This window comes from Cornus florida, unplaced genomic scaffold (assembly GCF_030987335.1).
Source record: "Cornus florida cultivar Cherokee Brave unplaced genomic scaffold, ASM3098733v1 CherokeeBrave_3.0.0_Hap2_Chr02, whole genome shotgun sequence".
NCBI classification, from domain to species: Eukaryota; Viridiplantae; Streptophyta; class Magnoliopsida; order Cornales; family Cornaceae; genus Cornus; species Cornus florida.
Window position 1 is genome coordinate 31,095,143 of NW_026775572.1, and position 16,307 is coordinate 31,111,449.

Consider the following 16,307-nt stretch of genomic DNA (forward strand, 5'->3'; position numbering starts at 1 on the left):
TATGTGCGTATGAAATTATTCCCCTATCATAACCTCCTTTTTCGTGTTGTACCAAAATCAGGGACGAACTTATGTACTGACATTCTCCTTAATTATATCATGTACCTCAAATTTTGTTAATATTATAATAATACCCTATGATAAAACATTCTATACATTATGGTTGCCCCCACTAAAATTTTCTCATTTATATAACATTTCCAAATATTTTTTAAAATATATTAGCTTGATAATAATCAAGATGGAAATAATTACCTAAGAATTAACTGAAATGAAAGTATGAGAAATTATTAATTAAAATATCAATTAATATCAATTTTTTATTATGGTATTATGAAATTCTTTTATTTTTTTGTGTTAATTGCCACCCCTGTAAAAAAATATATATATGGTATATCCATTTACCAAAATACAAGTAGCTAGATGCATGTAAGAATATAGGGTTTTATCTAATTATTGCACTGACTACTTATTAGTTTGATGTATTTTTAATTGTGTGATCCATGTAACAAAAATTAGGCTAGAAGATGCAAAGAATATATATTTATATTGAACGAAATGAATAGTCGAATGCTATATATTTTTATTAGATACAACACGTTACGACTGCACTAAGATAAGGGTGGCCACGGATCGAATTGGATTAGACATCAATCCTAATTCAATCTACTCCCAACGAATTAGATAACGGATCGAATTGGATTAGACATCAATCCTAATTCAATCTACTCCCAACGAATTAGATAACGGATCGAATCAGACTGGATCGTGTAATAACATTGGATGATCCATAGATTGAATTTTATCTAAATTATCCATTATTATTCTTATAGTTAATATTATTTATCTTTTAACCATAAGCCCATAGATAAAATTTTAATTTATTAATATTAATTTATATATTTAAATAATTGTTAACTATCCTTATAGTCCATTAAATTATCATTAACTAATTAATATACTCTTTGAAAATATATACTACTTCTGTTCCAAAATAGATGTTTTTTTTTTGGAAGAGTCATTGGATCGGATTCGCGGATTCTTCATCAGTATTAATATATATGAAAAAGACACATATATGTGTGTGTATATATATATATTTATCTTACAGACAAGAAGCGTTAAAAGTTATATTAGTAAATACAGAGACTCATTGGACATGATTTACTATTCCCCATCAGTATTAATATATATATAAAAAAGACATATATATCTGTTTATATTTATAAAGTAAAAAGTGTTACAAGTTAGATTAGTAGATGTAGATAATAAATATCTGACACTTTAAAAAGTACTGAGAGTTAGATTATTAAATACAAATAGTCTACTCAGACCACTTCAAAATTCACTCAAAATAATAACAAACTAGACTGTAGAAGCATCTTATATATATATATATATATACATGAAAAAAGGCATATTCTCCAACTCATTTTTCGTGCTGATTAACATTATGTTGACAATGACATGATTATCTACATGATTGCTATGGATAATGACATCTACAACTACTTTGTTTCCATAAGTTAACTTATAACGTTTGACCGTTTTATGGGTATATTTGTATAATTGGCATATTCTAATTTATATAACACGCGTCAGGAAAGAGTCTTATTAAGGATGAGAGCAATACTAAAAATAATTAAGCGACACGTCAATCTTCTATCTACCGTCGTTTTGGTCGGTGAACTGGACTGTCCTTTTGTGTTATAATAATAATATGTGCAAATAATAATTATTGTGAAGCGGCTTCATGGGCTTGGCCTCAAGCGTCAAGAAGAGGTAACCCTTCCCAAATTTTCTGTAATTTAACTCCAACAACTCAAATTATAAACTTCATTTTCTGTAATTTTATATTTGAGAAATGATACAACTGCCGACCTAATTTTCCGATTTATCCTCCGAATCCTAGGTGACTAGACCATATCAGACACAAAAAATCACAGCTCTTTCTCTCTCCACGATTCCTTCTCAAGCTCTCATCTCAAGCTAGGTGAGATGGTTCGTCGGCGACACAAAAAAATCACAGCTCTTTCTCTCTCCACGATTCCCCTCTCAAGCTAGGCGGGATGGTTCGGCAGCCGGCGAGCAAAAGGACTCTAGGCAGTGAACTGCGGCGTTGAGGAAGAAATGCAGTGGTGGCTCGGAACGGCGGTAGAAATGAATTGCCATGCATGACTTCAAGATGGCTACGACAGTGCCTGGCGAGACGGATCCGGCTTTGGCGATTGCGGCTTGTGCACGCCGAGGTGGAGATGGGCTGGCTGTGACGGTCTCGAACTCGAAAGAACCAAGTCAAATAGTGCGTGCGATTGGTGAGAGCTCTTCGCCGGAAAAACCAGTTTGGGGCTGATCGTCGGCGAGTGGGTCAATTTCTAGGGGTAAGCCGCCACGCTCGAGGAGGGGTGGCTCGACCGAGGAGACTTGGCAGCGAGCTTACGGCAGCTTAGATGGATAGCTTGGACGATGGTGAGGACAGGCTCGCGGTGGGCAACGGGCTGGTTCGGCCCGGCGGCGGCAGTGAACAGCCCGGTAGTGGCGATGGCAGTGAGCAGACGGTGGAGGAACTAGATTGGGCCATCATCAGTCTCCATCGACTTCTTCTAGATGGAGCTTCGATCTGGCGACGGCTTGGCCCGTGAAGTCGACGACAAAGGAAAAGGAAATCACTTGGGACCGACGTTGTGGTCTTGGGGTTTAAAGCTTCGGATCAGGCAAAACTGGGTTGGATTTGTTGTGCGATGTTGTTATCGTGAACGGTTATTTGATGCGGTGAAGTTTCCGGCGGCGCCTCTAAGCAACTCAGAGACGAAATTCTTGGTTGGATGATGATTGGAATTTGATCTCTTTTCTCATACTTAATCTTCATGTACCGGTGCAGAAAGCCAGCGATGGTAGAAACAAAGGGGGAATCGTGGAGAGGGAATGAAGAGAGGGAGAGAGCAGTGTTTTTTTTGTTGCTGACTTGGCCTGGCCACCTAGGATTCGGAGGATAAATCGGAGGATTAAGTCGGCAGATGTATCATTTTTCTTTATATTAATATACATGTGTGTATTATGTATATATATATAAATCTCTCTTTCTCTCTCCCTCTCTACTTGTTTTTCTCCATCCATCCCTCCCTCTATATATGTTACATGATCTCTCTCCCCCTCTAAACTAAGACTTAGAAATTTGAAGGTTTCAATTCTATCTCTCACTCTTACGCTACGACATTATGCTCAAATTCGATTTATAAAATTGAGTTTTTCAAAAAGAGTTGGCCCGAGACTCAGAGTTGAGTTGGGTTAGAGTTGAAGATTTTATATTTCGAAAATTAAGTCCTCAATCTGCCCAAGTTTCAAACATAATATTTAAAAAGAACAATACTTAGAGGAACTCACTCATTACCCCTATGCTATGTTTGGTATGCAGGAATGGAATAGAATGGAATGCAAGTGGGAATGGAATGGAATGGAATTGTCATTCTCATTCTATTGTTTGGTTGTAAATATGAAATGTGTAGGAATGGAATGATAATAACCATTCTAGTGTTTGGTTGGACCAATTTAAAATTTAGAATGGAATAAATTAAAAATTGAATTCTCCAAAATATCCCTCTTAGTAACAAATAAATTAAATTAACAAAATGAGATTCTCTAATAATTTTTTAAAAATAAATGGTGGCAGTGGCGGTGGTGGTGGAGGAAAGCGGTGGTGGTGTTTTAAGGCGGCGACAGCAATGGTGGAAGGCGGTGGAAAGCGGCGTTAGTGACAGTGGCAGTAGTGTGGTAGTGGTGATGGAAGGAGATAATGGTGTAGGTAATGGTGGTGGAAGCCAATGGAAGTAACTGTGGTGGTGGTGGTGGTGGAAGGTAGTAGAGGTGACGGTGGTGACGATGGTGGTGGTGGAAGGTAGAGGCGGCGGTGGTGGTGGAAGGCGATGGTGGTGGTGGAAGGTGGTGGCGCGCAGTAGCGGTGGTGGGGGAGGAAAATTATGGGGGTGGTGGTGGTGGAAGGCGATGACGGTGGTGGTGGCAGTACGTGGTGGTGATGGAAAGTGGTGAGCGATCGATGGTGAAAGTCGGTGCCGGTGGTGGTGGTGGAAGGCGGTGGTAGTGGTGGTGAAAGGTGGAGGTGGTTGTGGTGATTTTTTGGACTTAGAACGTAAGGGTTTTTTGAGAAATTTATTTTTTAAAAAAAATTACTTGAGAATGGAATGACGATTCCATAGGTTTAGTTGTGAAATGGATTTTTATTCCAATGGAATGGTCTTTCCCGCTTTAAATTACATACCAAACAATAGAATGGTTAGAATGGGCATTCCATTCCTGCACACCAAACACATCACTAGTGCCTTCATTTTTTTTTCTTTCAACTTTTTAAATTAATATTTAAAGGCGTTGTGTCATAATTAAAGGATATGTATGTGTGATTTGACCATATTGACGAGAGTAAAAGAATAGATATTATTATTATTATTATTTTTAATGTCTAAAATTCAAAACGAATATATGTCATTTTATGCCGTCTGTCACGTTTTACCATTGTGGACACGAACATTGTTCATTTAGAAGAAAAGAAATCCTCGTATGTTCTTCAAACAGTAAATAGACATTAACATAATTTCTTCAAAATACTTTAATTTATAAAAATTAACTTTTAATAAAGGTTTGTGGCAAAAAAGAGAGAAGAAAAAGTTAGAGGTAAAGATTTTTTTGGCCTTGTCCTGTGAAAAGTTGTTGATATTTATGTGTGGCCTTATATAACTGTGTAAACACGTTTTTTAGAAAAATCTTAAATATCAAGAGTTGAGTGAGCAAAATAAACAATATCTAAGTCAGGTGAAGCGAGACAGAGTAAAGCTTTTAGCCTATGTTATAGAATCTTCTACATTTTATTCGAGAGATAAAAGAGTTGCTATTGGATACATCCTTTATTAGTAAGTGGGGCTTGAAATGGAGCGATTTTAACCTAATTTTTTTTATCCAATTTGAAGTCTATTTTAACAGATTAATATTTAATTCTGAATCAAATATCAAAGCATAAATCAAACTTTAAAAAGTCACGAGTCTATCTAGATTTAAGAACTTTTAAAATGAATCAGACTTTATTTGTGATCTTACTCAATTCAAGTATTTTTTACTTTATCAAAATCATATTTAAAACTATATCGTAGAATGTGGATCATACCCATAAGATCAAAGTATGATTTGATAAGCTACGATTGTGCCCATAATTTTGTTTAACCCACTTATTTGAGTTTGACAATCTCTAGATTGGTTGGAAAAAATAAAAAGGTTAACTTATTTTTAAACTACCATTTTTTTATTTATTTTTATATATATTTAGCCCCTCCAAAAAAATACCCTTTCGTTTTAATCAGAGTTTATTTATTTATTAAGAAAATTAGATATTATAAGACATTTTTCAAATAAATAAAGTGCAAATAACGTGCCATGCACAGAGTAACTAAACTCATTATATTAAAAACTAAAAATAACAAAAGAGAGTTTAGGGCAAATGTAAAATCGTAATAATTGCATAAAAAGAGTGAATACCACTAGTTAATAATATCTAGTACTATATATTTTTCTCTCTTCATAATTATTTTCAATTTTACAATAAAAAATTAAAAATTGTTATTTAGTTAACATCACTCCATGTAACCCTTTCTTTAGAACATTAGTAAATAGCTCTTTACTTGAAACAAAATTAATAGTTATATTCGGTGGGAATGGTAGAAGAGAGGTGGAAAGAAAATAAGAAGGGAGAAACAAATTTCATTCATTCGATAGAGATGATATAAAGAAATAAAAGATTATAGGAACCTTCACAAATTTTCATCATTTCAAATATGAGCGGAAGATATGAGACAACACAATTGAGCCTATTATAAAAATTTTAAATTCGTACATCACTGTTCATAAATATTTAATAAATTTCATAAATAAAGTAATGCATGAGTTTAATAGTAAAAATAACTTTAAAATTTTATTTTTTATTTTTTATTTTATTAAAATCAAATTAAATTGTTAATTTTTTCATTTTCTTCCATTAAATCGGATTAAAAGAAAAAAAAATTTAATCTCTTTTTCACCGATATCTCGTTCAATTTTTTTCCTAAAAGTATTTTTTCGATCAGCACCTACCATTTAGACTTCCTGTTGGTTAATTTGATAAAGAAACTATTGCATGAAGTTAAGTGTAGTGGCCCACTAGGGCCACACCTCTTCCCCATGATTAGGAACTCAATCTTTCATTTGATTTTTTTATTTTTAATTTAAAAGGAGAAAGATAAATCATTTGTACACTGACCCTTCGTGGTTCTTTTGTTTAGAGACTCAATTTTTTAAGTAAACATGACGTGTCTATGGTATATACTCATTACTATATATATATATTACACTATTAATTTTAATCATCCTCGTACTTTCATGGTAAGATGTCAAGAGTTATTAGATGAGAGGAAAAGGGTGAACATGAAAGCGACCTAACTGTTATAAAAAAAAAAAAAAAAAATGCAAGATTATTCTAATATTAATAATACAATGATTTAATTTATATATTTCTAAAAAAGATGTTCTGTTTAAAAACTCGTTGTGAGTAATGATTCTTCAAAAAGAATATATAACTTGAGATGGAGGTAATATTATTTTTTATAAAATTTATATTAATTAAAAAAATAAAAATCTTGAGAAGTGTCAACAGATTTTAGAAAAGCGGATATTGACTAAAAACATTTTAAAGATGGAAAATATGGCATAAAAGTGTTGATCAAGACAGAGTTAGGATTTCAAGGGATGTTGTATACTTTATTAAAAAAGAAACATGAATTGTCTATAGTCTATGCTCATTACTCTATTATATATATATTTGTATATATATATTGCACTATTAATTTTAATCATCTTTATAATTAGGGTGCGTTTAGTAACATTTTCGTTTTTTGTTTTTGCAGTCGTAAAAAAACAGAAATATATTTTTGTTTTTCGAAGTAAAAATAGAAAACAAAAATAACGTTTAGTAACCTTTGTTGTTGTCACAATTTTAATAACAAAAAACAAAAAACAGTGTTTAGTAAAACATTTGTTACAAAATTTTTTTTTTTTTTTGGGAAACTTTTTAAATTTATTTTTTCATCCATCTATCAAAATCTAACTTTCAATCACAATAAAAGACATAATCTAAAAAGGGGAAAAAAAAAAAATATATATATATATATATATATATATATATATATATATATATATATATATAGGGCAAGATAAGCCTACAATTGTATAATATATATATATATATATATATAGAACATAAAAATAAATTTTATAAATACATATATATTAACAAAAAATCTGAAAACAAATCAAAACCAATACATGTATAACAATTAGAAAAAGGAAAAAAAAAATTACAGGGCATACAGTTGTATAATGTATATATATAGAATATAAAAATAAATTTTGTATAATGTATATATATATAATATAAAAAAAGATTTTGTATAATGTATATATATAGAATATAAAAGTACTAATGGAGTAATGTTAGTGGTTGTGTATTAATGAAAAAATAATGTCAGTTGTTAAGTAAAAAACGAGGGAAATAGTAGTGAAAACGTTTCCTCTACTATAATGAAAAAACACAAGAAACATCATTTTAATGTTTTCTCTCCTATGTTATAGTAAAAAAACACAGGAAACATCATTTTGATGTTTTTTCTTTCTTTCATAAAAATGAGAAATGTTTTTCATTAAGAGGAAATAAAAACAAATTACTAAACATGATTTTTGTATTTGTTTCTCCTTTTTAAGAATTGACAACAAAAAACAAAAAATGTTTTGAGTTACTTAAGACACCCTTATATACTCATATTTGTTATGATAAGATGTCAAGTGGTATTAGATGAGAGGAAATGGGTGAACATGTGAGCAACCTGCCTGTTCTAACAATACGATGCAAGATACTTGAGAGATCGCAGCATGAAACCTATCAACCTGAAGAACCCAACTATCCTAAAGAACCCAACCAACAAGCAAGATTCAACATCTGTGCAAGCTCCACCATTAGTGACTAACCCAATTCCTAATCATCTAAAACCACCATTCAACCAACCACAGGACCATCACTCACCACAAAAAACTATAGTGCAGAAACTCAACACACACGATGCGCATACTATTGAAGTCTACCCCCCTCCCATCCCACCTTATCACAATGGGAAAGTCTCATCTCACTTCCCTTCACCCGCTACAAAACCCATCAGGCTACTTACCTCTACCTCTAACTTCCTTTCCAATAATCAGAAGTCACAGCAGTTTAATAATTCTCCATCAGCTAAGCATGCCACATTTCCAAACTCAATTCCACTTCACCACATGCCCCCTCATACTAAACCCCCTAGAAACTATCAAACAACCAAGAAAACAAACAAACCACCTATAATTCCAAGAAAGGCAAACTCAGCAACCCATAATTACCCACCCAAGAACTTCAACCCTCTGCTATATAACTCCCCAGGCCATCAAATTGAAAGGTTGTAAGAACAGATTGAATGGTCTGAAGAGAACCTGGGGAAATCGATGAACATGCACTATGAAAAGAACAAGATCATTTCAGAACTGAGAGCAGAAATAGTAAAGCTTAAAGAAGATAAGTCTCAGGCACATCCACTTGCTGTCTCTACAATCAGCACCATCAAGGCCACAACAGCTCCAACGGTTCATTCTCCTCTACTCCCAACAACTACAACCACAAGGTCTCCCTCACCAACAGAACAACAACCACAGCTTGTAAGCTCCACCACCACCATGCCTCCCACGGCAGCAGAGACACCATCACTGAAGGCTCCAGGTTCGAACTCAAATTCAAATTTGAATTTCAAATCCTTAGGACTGGTCAATTCTCCTCTACAGGCACCAACATTACATATTTCCCAAAGAGGTAATAATAAGACATCCTTTCCACATGACCTCAACCCAAAAACCAATACTTTCCCTACAAAGATAGTCCAAAACAAGCAACATGCTTTACCAACAGATAACACAGATACTTTACCCTTACATGCGTTACCTATTGACAACACAGGCATTGTATCAGCTTAACCACTCCCTACTACTCACACCAACCGACATTCTGTAACTCAATTAAACCACATCCACTAACCCCAGGTAATGACTTGGTCAAACGTAGTGCAACAAGGTACCAACAAAATGAAGTTTGAATTCATTGCTCCACCATCTGATAGCTCAAATGTGATTGAGCCACCTAAAGAAGTTGTTGATGAGGGACTAAAATTTTGGTGCTCCTACCACTTGGTTGGTTTTTCAATCCAAAAGAAACTTCCTTTCAAGGTGGTGCAGACTGCTGTAACTAAACTGTAGAAATCATTTGGCTTAACCAATACCATCCAAGGGGAGAACAACACTTTCATCTTCAGATTCAGGAGCCCCATAGAGGTTGACACTGTTTTGTCTCATGGTCCATGGTCATTAGCTGGTCACCCCTTTTCATTAATGAAATGGAACCAACTAAACCAATCACATCCAACTCACTTAGGCAGTATGCCAATTTGGACCAAATTTTACAATATACCACCTAACTATTGGACTGCCAAGGGCCTAAGTCATATTGCAAGTGCTGTTGGAGAGCCATTGTATGCTGATGAAGCCACTGAAGCAATAACAAAGCTGAAGTACGCCATGCATCAAATTGGATCTGAACAAGCCACTTAAGCATGAGATACAACTCAAAATGGATGACTTGTCCATCGTGGATATCAGAATTGAATATCAATGGCTACCAAAGCTCTGTGGGAAATGCAGGCAACTCAACCATTCAGATGCCAACTGCCCCCTCAATTACATTAACCCCACTCATGGAAAAAGGGACAACAACTATCCCATGTACAACCAGCCCTCACAAAAAGGACTACAGCCCTGCAGTCCAACCAAATTTTGGATGGATAACAGTGAGAAAGAAGAGGAACAAGGGCACAATCATGGTTACTAAACCCTCCACACCAGCCACAAATAATCCCTCAAACCAATTTTCACCATTACATTACCAAGTACCAGACACCAACCACACAAATACAACAAATAACCTCAACTCACCATCACCATCAAAACAAACCCCATCCTCAAACAATACAATTGTCAGCAACTCCATTTCAGATTCCCAGTCCTATATTTCATCCCCTCTATCACCACACTCCCCCCTATGCAGTAAAAGACTTAATTTATCCCCATCAACAACCATAACTCCCTCCTCTAACAAGCATACCACATCCAACATGCCAGTTCCGCAAGGCTTATTACCAATTACAGCTCCCCAAAATAAGAAGTCTGGGATGTCCAAGTTTTTCATGCCTTAACCTGAGGGATGCAAAAAGGCTACTGCAACAACAGTTTCAGCCAAGTGGACCATATCCTCCTCATTTCAGCCAATATCTTCACTCAGTGATCCTGGTTGTAGCAACCAGCCAGTTGATAAAAGGAACATGACAGCAAGAAGCTTGAAGAAAATTGCAAGGATGAAAGACAACACCAAATTTGGGTTGATGTTGGAGGGTTATTCAGCTAACTCAAAGCATCTTGGAGGTTATTTCTCTCCACCTTTCCCATGATTTCTCTCCTCACTTGGAATATTAGAGGGTTAAACCAACCCTCTAAACAATCAAAGATTAAGAAATTAATCTCTGACAAAAAACTTGACATAGTGTCCATTGTGGAGACTAAGGTGGCTAAGTTGAATGTGGCAGCTATCCACAGATTTATAGCTCCTAATTGGTCTATTACAGACAACTATTCTTTCTTTGAACTAGGAAGAATATGGATTATCTGGAACCCAAGCAATGTTTCTCTCTCAGTCATGAACTGTAATAGACAAGTAATCCATTGCCCCATCTCAATTATTGGCCAAAATACCTCATTTTTCACTATTTTCATCTATGCTGCTAATTGTGCCAATGAAAGGCAGATACTATGAGATGATACAATCCACCATTCAACCATCTTTGTAGATTCTCCATGGTTGTTAATGGGGGATTTCAATGTCATTCCCAATATAGGAGAGAAATTTGGTGGTTCAAGGAAATGGTCTTCTGCAATGACAGAGTTCAATGAGTGTCTTCAATCTGCTGAATTGGAGGACCTAAAATTCAGTGGTATTCTCTATTCTTGGTCCAACAAAAGTATGGGAGAAGCTTGTATTGCAAAGAAACTCGATAGGGCTTTGGTTAACCAAAGGTGGACATCCACATTTCAATTATCAGATTGCAAGTTCCTCATTCCAGGCATTTCTGATCATAGCCCTATCTTGGTTACAGTTGACCTCAATTCACCAAAAAGGTAAGTACCTTTTAGGTTCTTCAATACATGGACCACTCAGCATGATTTCCACTCCTCAGTTCAAAAGGTTTGGAATACTTACATCAAAGGAACTGCAATGTTCCAAGTTGTCCAAAAGCTCAAGTTACTAAAACCTATCCTAAAAACTTCTTGTGCTAGAGAATCTACAGACTTAAAGTAAAAAATGCATGCTGTGCAACTGCAACTCTAAGCCTGTCAAATAGACCTTGATGCAGCACCTGGTGACACCTTTCTCAGAGGACTTGAAAGGGCTTTAACAACAGATTTCTTGAGATTGGGGAGACTACAAGAGGATACTCTAAGGCAGAAGTCAAGAATAACATGGCTGAAACTTGGGGACTGTAACTCATCTTATTTCCACAGGTCAATCACATCCAGAAATAACAGGAAGAAGATAATTTCCCTCATTTTGGATGATGGCCAAACAACTCATGACTCGGAGGTGATTAAACTGCAAGTTGTAAACCATTTTCAATCCTTACTTGGTCACTGTCCCCCTACTACCCACCATATCACTGACCTATCACCATTTATCACCAAAGAAGTTCCATCCAATCTACATTCTTACCTTGAAGACATGCCAACCATTTTGGAAATACAAACTTGCATGATGAAACTAAATAAGGACAGAGCTCCTGGTCGAGATGGCTATAATGCCTTATTTTTCCAAAAAGCTTGGGACATTGTGGGTAGGTCTGTTATAAAGGCCATCGCAGAATTTTTCAGAAATGGTAAGTTACTTGCAGAGGCAAACAACACCTATATTGCCTTGGTTCCAAAATGCCAAAACCCTACAACAGTTTATGACTACAGGCCTATCTCTTGTGTCGATACCTTATACAAGTGCATTTCTAAACTACTTGCAACAAGATTGCAGTCCACTTTGCCTTACCTCATTGACCAATCACAGTTAGCATTTGTCCATGGAAGGACGATTACAGACCCTATACTTCTGGCCTATGAGCTACTAAGAGGGTATCACAAGCATGGAAGACCAGCAAGATGTGCAATCAAGGTGGATCTCAAGAAGGCATTTGACTCAGTGAAGTGGGATTTCATAATAAGTTGCCTTTCTTTACACAAATATCCTTCAAAATTTATTTCCCTCATCAAGGCATGCATCTCTTCTCCCTCATTTACAATAGCTCTAAATGGCGAGTTCCAAGGCTTTTTCAAAGGTAAAAGAGGTCTGAGGCAAGGGGATCCCATTTCCCCATTCCTGTTTGTCATTCTTATGGATGTTTTTTTCCTCAATTGTCAGCAATTATGTGGGAAGGGTGTCCTTTTTCAAGTTCCATTGGAGGTGCAGTGAACACAAAATCACCCACTTGTCCTATGCAGATGATCTGTTACTATTTTGCCATGGAGATATCACTTCAGTCTCAGTCCTTAAATCAGCACTCGATCTTTTTTGCTCTATGTCAGGCCTAGACATCAACCTATCAAAAAGTGAGGTATACTTCTCTGGGGTTAATGACCACACACAGCATCAAATCTCTACACTGCTTGATATTCATCCAGGCACACTGTGATACCCCTTGATTCTAGAGCCACGGGTGATCAAGTCCGGGCACAGATCCGAAGAATACCAGACAATCAATATATAAACAAGCAGGAATAAAACTGAATTAAGAATAAAATAATGATATGCTGAAAAGAATTCTAATTGTAAAACCTCCTCCAAAAATAAAAGTTTTAATATAAACTAACTTTCCAATCCGTACAACTCGGGAATCCAACTAGTGGACCCCTAATAATCTCAACTGATAAAACTTTACAGAATAAAATCCAAAACTAAAACCAGAAAGAAAAATCCTATTTAGTCGGAAGAGTGAGTGACTGTATCTGCATCACCACGATCAAACCCTAAGCCTGGTACTCACGAACACCTGAAAAATAAAGGTGGGTCAGGCCCACATGCAAGTTCCATCCTACTACAATCCGTACATAAACCCGATACGCAGATACATCCTAGATAGCTCAACAATAGCTACAATAGTCCATAGATATATAAATACACACTATAGGATGCTCACTAGCCTATAACATAGTTCAGCCTGGGTAGAAGGTGACCTATAAAACACGCTTTTCAGCGGCCAAGTACCTAGACCTACCAGGGAACATTTGCTATATCTAGCTACTCAACCTTTGCGATATACGCACCCTAACCGTGATCAGGAGACTCAAGCTCGTATCACAGTACCATAAATATATATATAAATTCTTTCCTAATGCCGAAAGATAAAACAAGCATCCATTATGTTGTTCAACTGTTTTAGTTGACAGGACATGTATCTATGTAGGAGTTAACTATTTTAGTTAATCCATTCTGTATGTAAGAAGGGGTAGGACTTAGCTTTTTGATCTAATCCATCCCTGATATGTCACCGTCCCATACCGGTACATATAATGCAAATGATCCATAAACGATGCACATTCATTAGAACATCAAATAAATCCAGAAACCAGCATAATAGAAAACAGATATTATTAAGATCCTATTATGCATCCAGTATATGATTATAATCATTAATCCTCCAAATAAATTGTTAAAGTATTGATAAACAATTTATATTATCCACATCCATACAATTGATAAAACAGAAGTTAAACAGTTCATCAATTAACATCCATAACCTGTTATAATGATCAGCCAGAAATATGAACTAAATACATTATACTAGATATCCCAAACCATCCTCTCATATTATATTATTTAAATTGCCAAAACAAAGACAAGTAATGAAACCTCCACAATCCTTAACAGCATGAAAGTTAGCATTTACACCACATGACGTCCCTTTGATCCTCCACTCCAAAACCTGTGCCTGATATAATATGACACTCTGAATTCCAAACTGCTCATTATATGAAACTCCAACAGTATTCCCCTACTAGTCCATTTAGTTCGCTAAACCAAAACTAGCAACTAAAATTCCTACCACTCCTGACAGCATGCCATTTAATATCTAAGTTAATACTGTCTATGCCCATATCCTACACCGAACTTTCTGGCCTCCATTAAAGTATATAAATAATTTATATAACATACCAAAAGTAATTCGATACCAGTCAGTTTAAGTTATTAAAACAAACTTATTAACTTAAACATTCATCCTTCCTTGACAGCATGCCTATTCCACGTTTCTGTTTCCTGATACCCCTTAAGATTAGCACCCTAGCATAAACCAACTATTTAAGGGTCTTAATAGGTTAATTTTAACATATTTGAAACCCCCTTTAATTTTCAATATTTGTGTTTAACCCCAAAACTCCGGAAAAATTGCAGAAAACACCCCGTAGGGGTTTTTTTCCCATGGGAGCCGGCTCCCCTTTATTGGAGCCGGCTCCTAGGCTTCTAGAGCCGGCTCCCCCTCATGGAGAGCCGGCTCTCTCTTCATGGGAGCCGGCTCCCACCATTTAGGAGCCGGCTCTCACCCCTGAGAGCCCCTCTCTGCTTCACCGCTTCGTCTTCGCTTCCGGCAGAAGTTCCAACTGTCTGTCCTAAGTTTCTTAAGGATTTTAAGAGTTCAATTTAAGCCCTAATACTCCTAGAAACTCCTTTGATTTCCCTAAGAATAGTTTGGCAAAAATCTAATTTGAAGACAAAAACAGTTTATGCAAACAACCAATTCAGTTCTTCTTCACTTCCGGCGAAGTACAGTGTCATATCCCAAACTTTTGTAGCATTCTTTGGATTATATTTAAGTTCTTATAGTCCTAGAACCTCTCATACTCCAGTGTAAATCAAACGACATAAATTAAACTCACAACAGAATAGTTTAAGGAACAACAGGTTTAAACTTTAAAAACACAGAACAGATTTCAGAAATCATCTAGCAATGCATAAAATCCGTTTTTAATAGTTTAATTAAGTTCCTGGAGTCTATCTAAGATGCACAGAACACAAGTTTATGGGGAAAGAGATAGTCTGAAACTTGCCTTTAGGTTTCGGTTTGAAACCTTTCAACGCCGTTGCTAACTAGTCCGACGAACTGTAGACTACCGGCAACTCTCCTACTGCTCCAGTTCTATCTCAGCATCAACCTCTTCCTTCCTCTGTGGTACACCTTTAGTCCATAGATGAAAGCTTAATTGATTCTCTCTGTGTCCCTCTGTGTTTTTCCCCTCAAACCTCTCTGTTTCTCTCTTCTCTAGTTTCCCTCTGTTTACCTCTCCAGATTATTACGTGAAAAGGGTGTCTTGCAGACAAATATTTTTCTATATATATAGACTTATGCAAAAAAACCCTAATCCTAATTCCAGCCCAAGTATAAGTCGGCCAACCAAAATACTTAACACCAAAACCCTAAACGTAAATATAAGTACAACCATATAACTTAAATCAAATAAGTCACACAAACCATTTAAAAACACGTAATAATAAAAAAAATACCAATTAATCAAATAAATAAAATAAATCCCAATTGCACGTAATTAAGTTAAAATAAATAAACAACATAAAACAAATACACAATACCAATTCTAAACAAGTAAGACAATTAACCACTTAGCCAGATAAATCATATTTAAATGCACACAAAACAAATAATCAATTTATCAATTAAAAATGCACATAAATAATTAATTAAATTTCCATTATATCCTTTTTAAAATCAGGGGTATTACACACACTACCAGTGAGATATTTAGGGGTGCCATTGATCTCTACAAACTTAAAGACTGAACATTGCAGCCTGTTGGTAAGCAGAATTACCCACAGAATCACTAACTGGACTTCCAGATCTCTCTCATATGCAGGTAGACTCCAATTGATAAATTCAGTACTGGTATCAACACAGAACTACTGGTGCAACATCTTCATCCTGCCAAAGGGAGCCATTGATGAACTCAACAAGATTTTTAGGAGATTTTTGTGGTCAGGGCCAGAAATGAAATCTTCTAGTTCTAAGGTAGCTTGGAGTAAAGTGTGTTGTCCTAAGACCACAGGTGGT